Raw genomic sequence first — 12788 nt, forward strand, 5'->3', positions numbered from 1 at the left:
AGTTTGCTTAGCTACATCCTTCTTTCAGGGGTGACCCAGGAGCATTGCTCCATTGAAGCGACTTACTCAGTTACACACTTGCTATAAGAGTATCCATGAAGTTCTACAGTATAGCTATTTAAGTCCACATCTCACTAGAAAATGGAATGGTGCTCTGCAAATGACATGATTTGTTTCTCTCCTTCCTTCACTACAGATTTACCATATTTTTGTTTCTTAGGTATACATTTCCCTCCAGAGCCTAAAGGTCACCTTAGACCTTCTTTGTTTCTGTAAGGGAAAGAAAGTACAGCTGTGTACACCTACCATAAATGTAGATGTTTGAGTGTATTCACCGTTGCAGTCATTACATTTGGGTAATCTGCTGGCAGGTTGCCCTCAGTCGGCCTGATTAACAAAGTCTTGGGTCCTGCATCGGTTGCTGTCCTTTCTTCCATGACCTCAGGTTGTCAGGGGTATAAAACATGCAGCTGACACCATTACATCAGTTTTTCTTGCCCCAGATGTCAGGTGCCCCCCAAATGGGGAGCAAAAAATATATAAATAATTTAAAACACAAAAAATATACCTCCAAACAAAAGCAAATACACCAAAAATGCTTTTAAGTGTAGTAAAAGAAAGGAGAGGCAAAGTAAGTGAAAAAACAGGAGGCTGGTGGGAGGGTAACCAGGACTGCAACAGTGAATACACTTGAACATCTACATTTATGGTAAGTGTACACAGCTGTACTATGTTCTTTGTGTTTCACTGTTGCAATCATTACATTTGGGTAGGTTCCCAAAGCTATGGTTGGGAGGATGGATTTATACAGCATTAGGACTGACTATAAGGCCCTGCAAAACAGCAGTAGCAAAGCCAGCTCTGGATTTAGAGAAAATTGGTAAATGATAGTGCTTGGTGAAAGTATGAACTGAACTCCAGGTAGCAGCTTCTAGAATATCCCTGGTAGGAACACCTCTGAGAAAGGCTGTAGATGTAGATGCAGCCCTGGTGGAATGAGACCTGATCTCTTGGGGGATAGGTTTTCCATAGTGCTTATAGCAGTAATGAATACAATGGCTTATCCATTTGGAAATGGTTTGCTTTGAAATTGCCTTTCCCTCTGCCCCTGCAGCAAATGCTACCAGCAGTTGTTCAGATTTTCTTCAAGAATTAGTCCTTTCCAAGTAAACTCTAAGTTGTCTGTGTACATCCAATGAATGCAGAATCCGCTCCCCTGTGGATTGGGAAAGAAAGTTGGCAAATGAATGGACTGATTAAGAGCCACACTGGATACCACCTTGGGCATGAAGGATGGGTTGGTCCTGAGTGACACCCTGTCCACATGAAAGGTGATGAAAGGCTCCACTGCCATAAGGGCCTGTAATTCAGAAATCCTTCTAGCTGAAGTGATTGTTAAAAGGAAGGCTGTTTTCCAGGAAAGAAATTTTAAGACTGCAGTAGCAGCTGGCTCAAAAGGAGGTAGATTGAGTTTTTCCAATACAAAGTTAAGGTCCCAGGCAGGGATTGGAGCTCTCCTAGGTGGCCTCAAGTTTTTGGCCCCTCTGAGATACTGCTTTAGCAGAGGATGAGAGAAGAGAGGGGATTCTGTGTTGTAATGAGCTGAAATGGCGGAGGCATGGATTTTTATGGAAGAAAAAGACAAGCCCTTGTGAAGCATCTCAGTTAAGTATTGCAAAATCTGAGGTAAATTGGGCACTGCTGTGCTCATCCCTTGAGATTGATTCCAGGCACAGAATCTTTTCCATTTGTCAGCATAAGATTTTCTAGTACTAGGTTTTCTCGCCTCCAAAATGACATCCATCACAGGTTTGCTGAGGGATGCTAAGGGGGAGTTTAAGTGATTAGCCAAGCTGCAAGATTCAATGTTTGGAGCTGAGGGTGCAGAATTTGGTTGTTCTGCTGAGACAGTAAGGAAGGTGTCTGAGGCAGGTGCCATGGAGAAATTTGTGACAGACTGCTTAGGAGTGGGTATCAGTGTTGGAGCAATCAAAATAATTTTTGGTTTGTTCTGTGTGACTTTTAGTAGAACTTTGGAGAGCAGAGGCAGAGGGGGAAAGGCATAGACTGATAGGTTTTCCCAGCTGAAGGACAGAGCATCCACTTTCCAGGCTTTTTTGTGAGGAGTTCTTGTGCAAAACTTGTCCAACTAGTAGTTCTGGGGTGAGGCAAAAAGATCTATGTCTGGGCTTCCCCATTTGCATGTCAACATGTTGAAAATCTGTGGTTCCAGTTTCCATTCGTGTGGGTCCATAAGATTTCTGCTTAGTTCGTCTGCCAAAATATTCAACTTTCCTGGCAGGAATTGAGCTTGTAGTTGTACTTGATAGCTCAAGGCCGTGTTCCACAATGCCATGGCTAGTCTGCAGAGGGGGTAGGAATGTGTGCCCCCCTGCTCGTTTATGTACCACATAACTGTGGTGTCGTCCGTCTTTACCATTAGTTGTCCTGGATGAAGGTAGTCCTTGAAGGCTGTCAGTGCATTCTGTACAGCTAGCATTTCTTTTTGATTGATATGAAGGCGCATTTGATTTGGGCTCCATTCGCCCTCCCCTGCCAGATGAGCCCCCCATGCATAGTCTGATGCATCTGTAGTTAGGGTTTAGGCGGCAGGGGGTGGTGCGAATGGCAGTCCCTTGTTTTGGTGGCAGGTCTCTACCCACCATAGGAACTCTAGTTGCAGGCAAGGTATGATAGGAATCATTGTTTCCAGGCTGTGACAATGTTGACTCCATAAACTTTTTAAGTACCACTGAAGTTTCCTTATATGCAGTCTTGCATATGGAATTATAAGAATGCAGGAGGCCATGAACCCCAAGGCTTGCAGTATTTGTCTTGCAGATAGCAGGGTTTTTCTGACCACCTGTTTGAAGTAAGTCACCAAATGAATTTGCTTTTCTGGAATAAGGAAAGCCATCTGGGCAGTTGTATTCAAGCTTGCACCCAGGAATGTAATTTTTTGAGAGGGTACCAGTTGTGATTTCTTTTTGTTTATAGTGTACCCTAGACAAGTTAGAACCCTTTTTACAAACATCAGATGTTTTAGAAGAATGGCCTTGTTTTCTGCCTGAATTAGACAATCATCCAGGTATGGATATATTTGAATATTTCTTTGCCTGCAAAATGCAATTACTGGAGCCAGGCACTTTGTAAATACCCTGGGTGCAATAGATAAGACAAAGGGCAGTGCAGAGAACTGATAATGCAAGTAGCCTGCTTTGAAGCGGAAGTATCTTCTGCAAAATTCCCTGACTGGGATATGCAGGTAAGCCTCTTTTAAATCTAGAGTTGCCAACCAGGCATCCTTTGCATAGCATAGGAAGTAACTGGTGAAGAGTCTGCATCTTGAATTTTGGAATGTCCAGAAAGGTGTTTAGAGTAGACAGGTCCAGAATTGGACGCCATGATTTGTCTTTTCTGGGTATCAGGAAAAATCTGGAATAGAAACCTTGTCCCTTTTCATCTTCTGGTACTAGCTGAATAGCCCCCATGTTTAGGAGGGAAAGTACTTGTTTCTGAGCCTCTGCCCACTGATTTGGGGGCAGGTCTGGCCATCCGTTTGGAGTTGGCAACGTGTGGAAATGAAATCTGTATCCCTGGGACACTACATTTAAAACTCATTTGTCCTGGGTTATAAGTTGCCAGTTTTTTGCATGAAGATCCAGTTTTCCCCCCAAAGGGGTGGCTAAGATGTAAGTGCTTGGTAATTTTAAAGGAAAGTCATTGAGACTGTTTACCATAGGGTGGTGTCTTGTTATTTCCAGATTTGGAAGCAGAGGCACCCCATTGCTTAGTTCTGAAAGTCCCTTGGGACTGAAACTTGGTACTTTTGGAATGTCTGGGTTTGGCTTGAGTGGCTCTGGAAGGAACTAGAAAGGACCAGTTCTTAGTAGGCCAGTGCCTACTAAATCTTGGAGGTTGTACTTGTAAGAAATCTTTCACAATTTGCATAGATTTAGCTTTATCTTCCATCTTTTTTAGAACTTCTTCAGCCTTATTGCCAAACAGACGGTCCTGCTGCAAAGGAGCATCCAACAATTTTGCTTTGACATGATCAGGCAGAGATTGCTCCTTAAGCCAAGCATGCCGTCTAAGCACAGACCCAGTAACAGCAGCCCTGCAAGAGGCCTCCAAATAATCAAAACCACATTGCAAAGTATGTTTTCCAACTTGTTCAGCTGAATGCAATAAATCCTGTAAATCCTTATTTTCAACACAGTCAGAAATCAACATCATTTTCTGTTTAAGCAGACCCATGATATGCTGTTGATATTTTAGCATATGGAATTGGCAGTTTAAAGCCCTGATTGCCAGGGTTGCAGAAGTATAAACCTTTTTACCCCTTCTATCCAGCGCCCTGGAGTCTCTATCAGAAGGGGTAGAATTTTTAGCAGTAGATGCCTTAATGCCCTTGGGCCCCTGAGAAATGGTTTCGGGGTCCGCAACAGGATTTTTGAAAAGGAATTTGTGGGAGTCAGGAACCCTGTAGTATCTGTCTGGCTTACAAGGGGCCTGAGGCAGGGAATCAGGGGCCATACCGGATTCTGAAAACACATCATCAACAATGTCTAGTACAGGAGGTATAGCCAAAGGCCTATGCTGAGGAAGAAGAAGAAAATCCCTAAGCCTCTTTTTGAATTCAGAAAAATCCTGACTTTCCCAGTGGAAATGCTCCCTTAAGGTATGTAAAGTTTCCCCAAAAGAAAAATCCTCAGGGGAAGAAGCAGAAGGAATGAAATCCTCTGCATCAGAGTCCTCATAAGTAGGTATGGACAAATCCTGTTCATTGGAAGAGTCAAAAAAACAGAGTCCTTTTCAGAAGATTCATAGTCAAGTTCAGCCCTGGGCCTCTTAGAAGGGGGGGGGGGTTGACTACCCCTGATAAGAGTAATTCAATCTTCAGCCATTTTGATAATTTGTTTTTTAGGCATAGGGGCCTGAACATGTGGCCTGGACGTCAGTTTTTTAGACATAGATCGAGATTTTGGCCTTAATATTGAAGGTGGTGTTGGTTTAATATACAAATCTGTAGGCCTGAATACACCCTCAGAAGCCTGTGCCTGCACAGCAGCTCCGGACCCATCCAAGGTAGAGACATCCACAGGTTCCATAGGTGAAGCTTCTCGCGGCATACCGGACTCCGAATGGGTCTCAGTAGAGGCCTGCAATTCAGACGTAGTGGGTATTAGGGGCTGCGAAAGTGCCTCACTGAGTACCGGCGAACTGGCGACTGGCTTAGGAGAAGCGTCATCAGCAGTTTTGGACCTCAACGGCCTGTCTCTGTCTTTTTCTTTGCGTTTTTTTCGGTATTCCAGTAGTCAGATGGCTAACCGATGACATTTCTGGATAATTAAACCAAGAACCAAAATATTTAGAAGCAAAAATGTACTGACATCGAATAGTACGCTGATTAAATAAAGCACAAAACCAACAGCAAGGTACATCGTGGTCAGGGCCTAGGCAAGGAATACAGTACACATGGAAATCCTTATGAGATATTTGCTTCCCACAAGTACTACAATTATTAACTTTTACTGACATCGGTAAGGAGCAAGAAAAAGTTTCCCCAATAGGGTACTTAGCTTTTAGTTGAAGACTTCGGTTCTGAAACTCGAAAATGAAAATTTTAGGAGTCGGCCGACCGGCACTTGCGAACTGCTTCTGCTTCGGGCACCGCGCAGCAAGAAAGACTGATATAATGGTGTCGGCTGCATGTTTCATACCCCTGACGACCTGACGTCATGGAAGAAGGGACAGCAACTGACGCAGGACCCAAGACTTTGTTAATCAGGCCGACTGAGGGCAACCTGCCAGCAGATTACCCAAATGTAATGACTGCAACAGTGAAACACGAAGAACATCTTGACTGAGCAGAGAAAGCTATCCTGCTATATTTGAGTATAAATCAGACTAGTGAGAAGATATCAGCAGTGCTAGTACTTGTCTGGAAACTTTACTGCGTAACAAACATCTGAATAAGCATGCTTCCTGCTTGTAACATATGCACAAGCCTCCTTCATGAACTTACGGCATACTTGCATTTGACACATACCATTGTCACATGAGGGGTACAGATGGAATGTCACAAACTGTAGCGTTCCAAATCTTGGGTAAATACTTTGCAGGCATCTGCCATGAGGCTAGGAATTATAATGTTCCTAAGAACAGCAGTCAAATGTTATACGGCCATGAAACAGTTCTTTGAAACCACTCACCTTAACCTAAGGTGATATCAACTGCCCACATAAAGCCACTAAGGCCCCTCTTGAGAAGATGGTAAAATGTCTAGCAACCAGAGTAGATAGCATTCACTTACTTGACAACTGATGGAACAAGCACAGAGATCTCAGGAGCACAGTCTAGTAGTTGCCAAGAATCATTTTAATGGCAGATCTGTGCTTTGAAGCAGAGATCCTTCAATGGATATGTACCAGAGGTGCATCTTTTGAGCAGGCATGCCAAATACATGTGCAGTATGAAATGTATTTGTGTGTGTGTGTGTGTGTGTGTGTGTGTGTGTGTGTGTGTGTGTGTGTGTGTGTGTGTGTGTGTGTGTGTGTGTGTGTGTGTGTGTGTGTCTTTGAGTGTTCCATACTGGCATATGAATATGAATACTGATGCATATTTTATGTTTTGTTTGTTGTGTTGCAGAAGACAGTGGGTACCTCCTGCAGCAAGGGATAAAAGCTCCTACACACAATCCTCAATCACTTGCAGAAAAGGCTTATGATAAAGTACTAACACTGAGCAGAAGTGCAACTCAATGTGTGTTTGGGTTATTTAAATCCCAAATTAAATGTCTGGATACATCTGGGATGCCCTACAGTATACGTTTAAGAAAATATCTATTGCAGTTATGGTGTATGTAGTGCTACACAATCTGATGACTCTTAAGCACAATGGTTTCCCGATCTAGAACTTGAAGACCTACCACCACAATTCCAGACACCTGACTAACAAGATACACAGGACATTGGAGATGATGATGCTGGGAAAGAAGAGAAGACAAGACAAGAGAAGAGAAGAGTGATCAGTGGTGTGTGGGAAACTAACATGTAAGATAAGGTCATGCACCTGTGATAATCTGATAACTGTATACATGACATTCAATACACACTGACATACAGACAAATATACTGCTCACTTTGTGACTGCTGCCATGACAAACACAGGCCATGCTGACATGTGTTGCTTGCCCTGCATACCTATGGTCTCCAACATAACCCATACTTTTTACCAGAATACTATGGTCATATATGACATAGCCATTATCATTTATGCAAGTATGGAGTTAGGATAATGCCAGGTGAATACACAGTAGGATAAAAGGGCAGGCATGACCTAGGGATTGAGAGTCATGGTAGTGACTGGTGAAAGATGTCTACAATCGTGCAGTTGCCAGCATGTGTTGCTGTAGAAGTCCTGTGGGTTAGTGCATCATTATCAATAACAGGCACAACATTTCCACTGCTATGTGCTCCTGCAATACAGATTTGACTAACCTAGGACACAGTGGTTGTGAGTGCAGGGAGGAAGCGTGTGATCTAGAACCTGTGATGATCCATAGCATGGTGTGTATGGCATTTGCACAGCACTGCTTACATCAGAGACCATGAGAAGGTCCATTATCAACTACACAACAACAGAAGTAGGTCTAGGAATCCCCTGGACTTGACCAAATGTCACTAGGTCATGTGGGTGCTTGACAGAGTGAGCTTGAAACAAATCACCAACAGCGCATAGGTCATGATCTGAAGCTGTTTAGGCATAATGGCTTGTATATTGTTTGATACAATGTGCTGCAGCACAGCCATAAACATAACATGGTATCCTTTAGCTCCACTGTGCATGGCTACAAAAGGCAGGAAGCACCATATACGGCCCCAATTAAGTTTACGTAAGATCTAGTGAACAGTCTGGACAGGTGCTCACTGGACTGCACTTGCATGCATACAGGGAAAGAAGCATCTCATAGTCATCATGGGTTTCAAAGTCCTCTGCTTGTTCCACTATTGTTGACTGCCCACTCACTATAGGTGGGACACATGGTTACATGGAAACAGTAGTCCCATAAGCCAGGTCCACATTTTCCTTTTAACCTGATATGCATAAAGAAGAGTGTACCTGTCTCAGGGTTTTAGTCATGTCTCCCGTGTTAGTCTCCACTACATTCTGGATAATGGGGTGATCATAGGATCATAGGAAGTTACTTGGCTATTGGCCCTGAGGTCTTTACAAGCCTAACCAAGAATTTAGCCCATGTTTCAACAAGTCAGCACCCGATGCCACTGTCAAGCAGGAACACAGGTGGAATCCAAGGGGTGGGATTATGATAAGTTTATTAAGTTAATGCTAGGATATACAAAAATGTTCCTCTATATTATTTTGATATGAAGCATGCTATAATGTAGAACGCATGCCATGCTGAGACACTGTAGGGTAACAATGCAAATAGCGGCTTGTGATATACAGTGATGTAGAGGGAAATGTACACAGAGAAATGGCCAGTGTTGTGCATTTTGATGAATATGTTCTGTGCTATCCTTTGACAGTCCGTCACAAATGATTTTAGAAAAAATAAACAACTGTGATAGTAAGTCTGGGCATGGATCAGCATGGAGATACTCAAGACTTGAAAGACAAAATAGTTATGTAGGAAGGTCAGATTAAACAATCTGCAAAAAAAAGTACCTGGGAGGAAAACAGGTATGGGGTGTTTCGAGGTAACAGTAGATGGAGACCATATAGACAACATACAAGGTGTTAATTACAGCATACATGCCCACTGATACATAATTTGCATTATGGTTTGTACACTGGTGTCTGCTTTCTTCAGGCATACAGAGGGGAAGAGTTAGGGAATGAAGTATGTTGTCAGTTTTATGCATCCATGCGATGGATGTAACTGATAGCCATGAACACAATAGTTTATGTATGTAATATTTACATATATCTTCACACAAGGAAAATACATTTAATGTTGGAAATACTGCAGCTGAGGTACAGAAGGATGTATGGAGTGGAGGCATGTAAACATTATACCCACTACATCTCTGGAGGTTGTAATACAGATTTGGAATGGTATAGCTCATAGACCTGTATGGAGACAGGCTTGTATAAAAGGAAATCACATGATGATGGATGATAGCATATCTCTGACTATGCTGGCATCCTGGATGGTGGACACCTCTTGGACAGGGTAGTGTAGTAGTGATGGTCTCCACAATGGTGGCAGGTGGCTGTCAGACTGTAGAGCATCCTTCATTTTCTTGATTGAGGGATTTGCTTCAAAGTCTGTTGTTATTGTCAGTTTGGATTATCATATTGGGCTGTGGCTGGTCACAGATGTTGTGTTGTTGTTTTTTTGTTCCAAAACAGAATGTTTAAATGAAGGTGAAAGGAAGGATGACATTGAGAGTCATGGTAGTGGCTGGTGATTTAGCCTGAGTTGCAGTGGTCTTTGGGATTAACAGTTTCAGAAACAGATCGATGGATGGATGAAAGGCTCATACATTTGGGGCAAGGATGAATGGAGAGATTTTTGTCACTCCACTCTTGGTGTATGTTTTACTTTATTATGACTAAAGTAAGATACTAAGACTAGCTTGAAAATCTGAGCTGGTGTTTTTTTTTTTTTGTCCCTTTCTAAGTATAATTTGTGGCAGCTAATTTTATTCAATATTCAACAAGATTTACTCTGCTGTTTTCTTGGTTTAAGGTTCATCCGCAAAAATTTGCTGTCCACTTCTGTGGAAGTTTTACCAGCTGGGACATTGTACTAATCTTGTGTTTGGACCTAGATGTTACTTCCCATTTACTATATTGCATTATTATTTATGTAACAATGTTATATTGCTGAATCATGGTCTTAACTGTTTTCACTAAACAAGATATGTTGTTTGCAAATCACTGCATATTTTTTAGTTATTTTTCTTGGCTTTAACTATAATTTTGTTTTTTTCAGAGATGGTTTGATGTAAAGTGCTTAGGACATAAGCATTATAATAAACTTGAACTTGAACATGCCTTTACAGTCCCAGGAAAACCTAAATACTTCCCTACAGTTTAAATTCCTTCAAACTTCAACCAGATGAAACATAGCAAACAAAGCACTTGATGAATCTCATAATAAAAGGCTTTTTTGCACAAGGACAAGCTTTCCTGCACTCCCCATATGGAGTGTCACCTCTCAACCTCCATACTAATATATGCTAACTCCAAGGTTGCACAGCTGTAGAGAAAAGAGAAAACTGCAGGGATGGCGGTGACCAAATAGAAACTATATCAACAGTGACTTCCTAGGGTGAACAGCAATCAGGGAGTTCAGCATCAATGAGTCAAACTCAACATATTTAAACCTCATCTACTTTACAATTCATAAAATGTAGACTGACAGATTACAATACATGTGCTGATGGGCTCAAGGGCCCAAACGCTTAAACGCACTTTTGTCTGCAAAAGTCCTATCAAAGATACACAATGTGTATCATTGATGTGTTGCAAATGATAGTTGATATCTGAAAAGCACATGACAGAAGTACTGGTATGTGATGTCTTGGCATGGGTATGCAGGTCCCATCTCATCCATCGAGGATAGTGGAGGGCTGTGGATCAGACACAAAATATTCAAGAGTTACACAGACTATCATACATTAACTCTTCAGTCATAAATGTGGAAATAAGTACATGCACCTCTTCTGCCTTTCCTTCCATGTTTTTACATTTTCCAGACTACTATTTATAAATATCACATCCCACCCTGCTCTTTTAAAACTATAAAGGGCTTTACCTCACAAATAAAAAAAAGACCCAATATTCTTGTCCCACTTTTCCACATCCCCTCTTATTCCACTTATCCTCTTGTGTGTATTTCTGCTCTCCTCTCATCTGTGTTCCTTGAGGTACCTGCATTACATATACATTGTGATTCCCACAGAATGTAAATGGCCCAACACAATTTTTTAGATACTTACTTTATGACGATGCAGGTGTTGTGTGGCCATGGAAAGTCATGTAATATAACGTTTTCTAACTTGCTGGGCAGAACACAGCATTAATGCTTATACATGCTCACTTTACAGATTTTTCTACTTACGTAGGTGTATACAGTTCTGATGATGTAATGTGCTGTATTCCCTGGTGCTATAACTTAAAAGATATTTCAGTTCTATGAGCTTTCTTTGTTATGCAATACTCCTTCTGTTTTACCTACATTACTCTGCTCATCATCCCCGCAGTTGGGTAGCGTTCGAAAGACATGCGTGCGTAAATGGGCGTGCCTTTGTTGAAGGTTGGGCATCAAGCTGGCACCTTGGCATTTCATAAAAACCTACTGCCAATCATTAGCGGACTGCAGTTCCGCTGTGGGGATCCCTTACTGGGAAAAAGCCGAATGACAAACAACAACTCTGCTCATCATCATAATTTTCCATTCTGTATTTCTATATGGCACTGTTCACAACTCAATACCGCAAGTCTTTCTCAGTATAAGCCTTACAGCAGACTGTCCCATGTCCCATGCCCAATGCCCCAGTGCTTTTGGAATCCAGCCCACTCTTTGAACACAAGCACATCTGATAACATTGTCCTTCCATGGCACACTTCAAAGTGAGACTCATCTTAGTGCATTTTCTGCCCATTTAATAATAAAATAATTGATCAATTTGATGTCAAACAGCTGAGTTAGTGTCCACAGAAAAGCATGCTACAAGAATCCACACTAAAAGTGGAAGATGATTAACAAAATAATGAGACCCTGCCACATACAATAGAACAGCCACTAGAAGCTTATAAATGATGAGCAGTGATGAATATGATTCCTAGTCGTGCACTGCTCTTAATATTTCTATGTACTGTTGGAAACCAATTAATGTAGAGCTGGAATGTAGCTTGCATGGCGTTATTTACATATAAATTATATCCTGGTTTTTAAAAACACTGCACCAGTTGAATTGCCCAGTAGGCACAAGGGAAATATATTCAGCCATGGTGCCAAACAAATCAGAATCAGGATCAAACTCCAACAGCTGTAAGACCAGCAAGGTGTAGACTGAATGAGTTTTCTCTCCACTTCTGGAGGGCGAGTTAATCCATAGAATTACAATATCCTGCAAGAAGGCAGAATAACTTTCATGATATGTGATTAAGGGCCGAGGACAGTGAAAAGGTAAATTAGGCAGGTGCACATGGAAACATACACATCAACATGATACCACTGCATGCTGCCACTAAAATAAGGAGGAAAAAAGCCACATCGGTTCATGGCATATATCATCTGTTAAAATAATTCCTCAAAAGTAATCAAGGGGAGGAGGGTGAACTAAAAAAGCATAGTACCTTTTGGGGCAGAAGTGATAAGGTCCATAGGATGCCAGAACCAAACAAAACCAAACCAAAGAAAATTAAAAAAAAACAAACACTATATTGAGGATACAGGAGCTATAAAAGCTATCATAAAATTAGAGGGCTTGTTTGTGGCCACATACTAATAGCTTTGTAACTAAAAATCTCAATTCCTTAGTCACATTTAGCTAAACTGGTGCACATATGATTTACAAAAGTAATTTACTGTCCAGGACTAATGCAGTATGGGAAATGCTGAGCATTAGCTCAAGTAAAACTCCATTTCCAAGGCTGCTCAAATAGGCATAGCTAAATGCAAAATTATTTTACTAATCTGGGAGTTTGTGAACAAAGCATTTAGTGTGCCCTGTGTAGCAAATGACTAAAGCTGCTCCACTGAGGAGAAGCTACTCTTTCTTTCTTTTGGGTGGTATTCTCATTAAGTG

This window comes from Protopterus annectens, chromosome 2.part1 (assembly GCF_019279795.1).
Source record: "Protopterus annectens isolate FY-2018-M chromosome 2.part1, PAN1.0, whole genome shotgun sequence".
Lineage (NCBI taxonomy): Eukaryota > Metazoa > Chordata > Ceratodontiformes > Protopteridae > Protopterus > Protopterus annectens.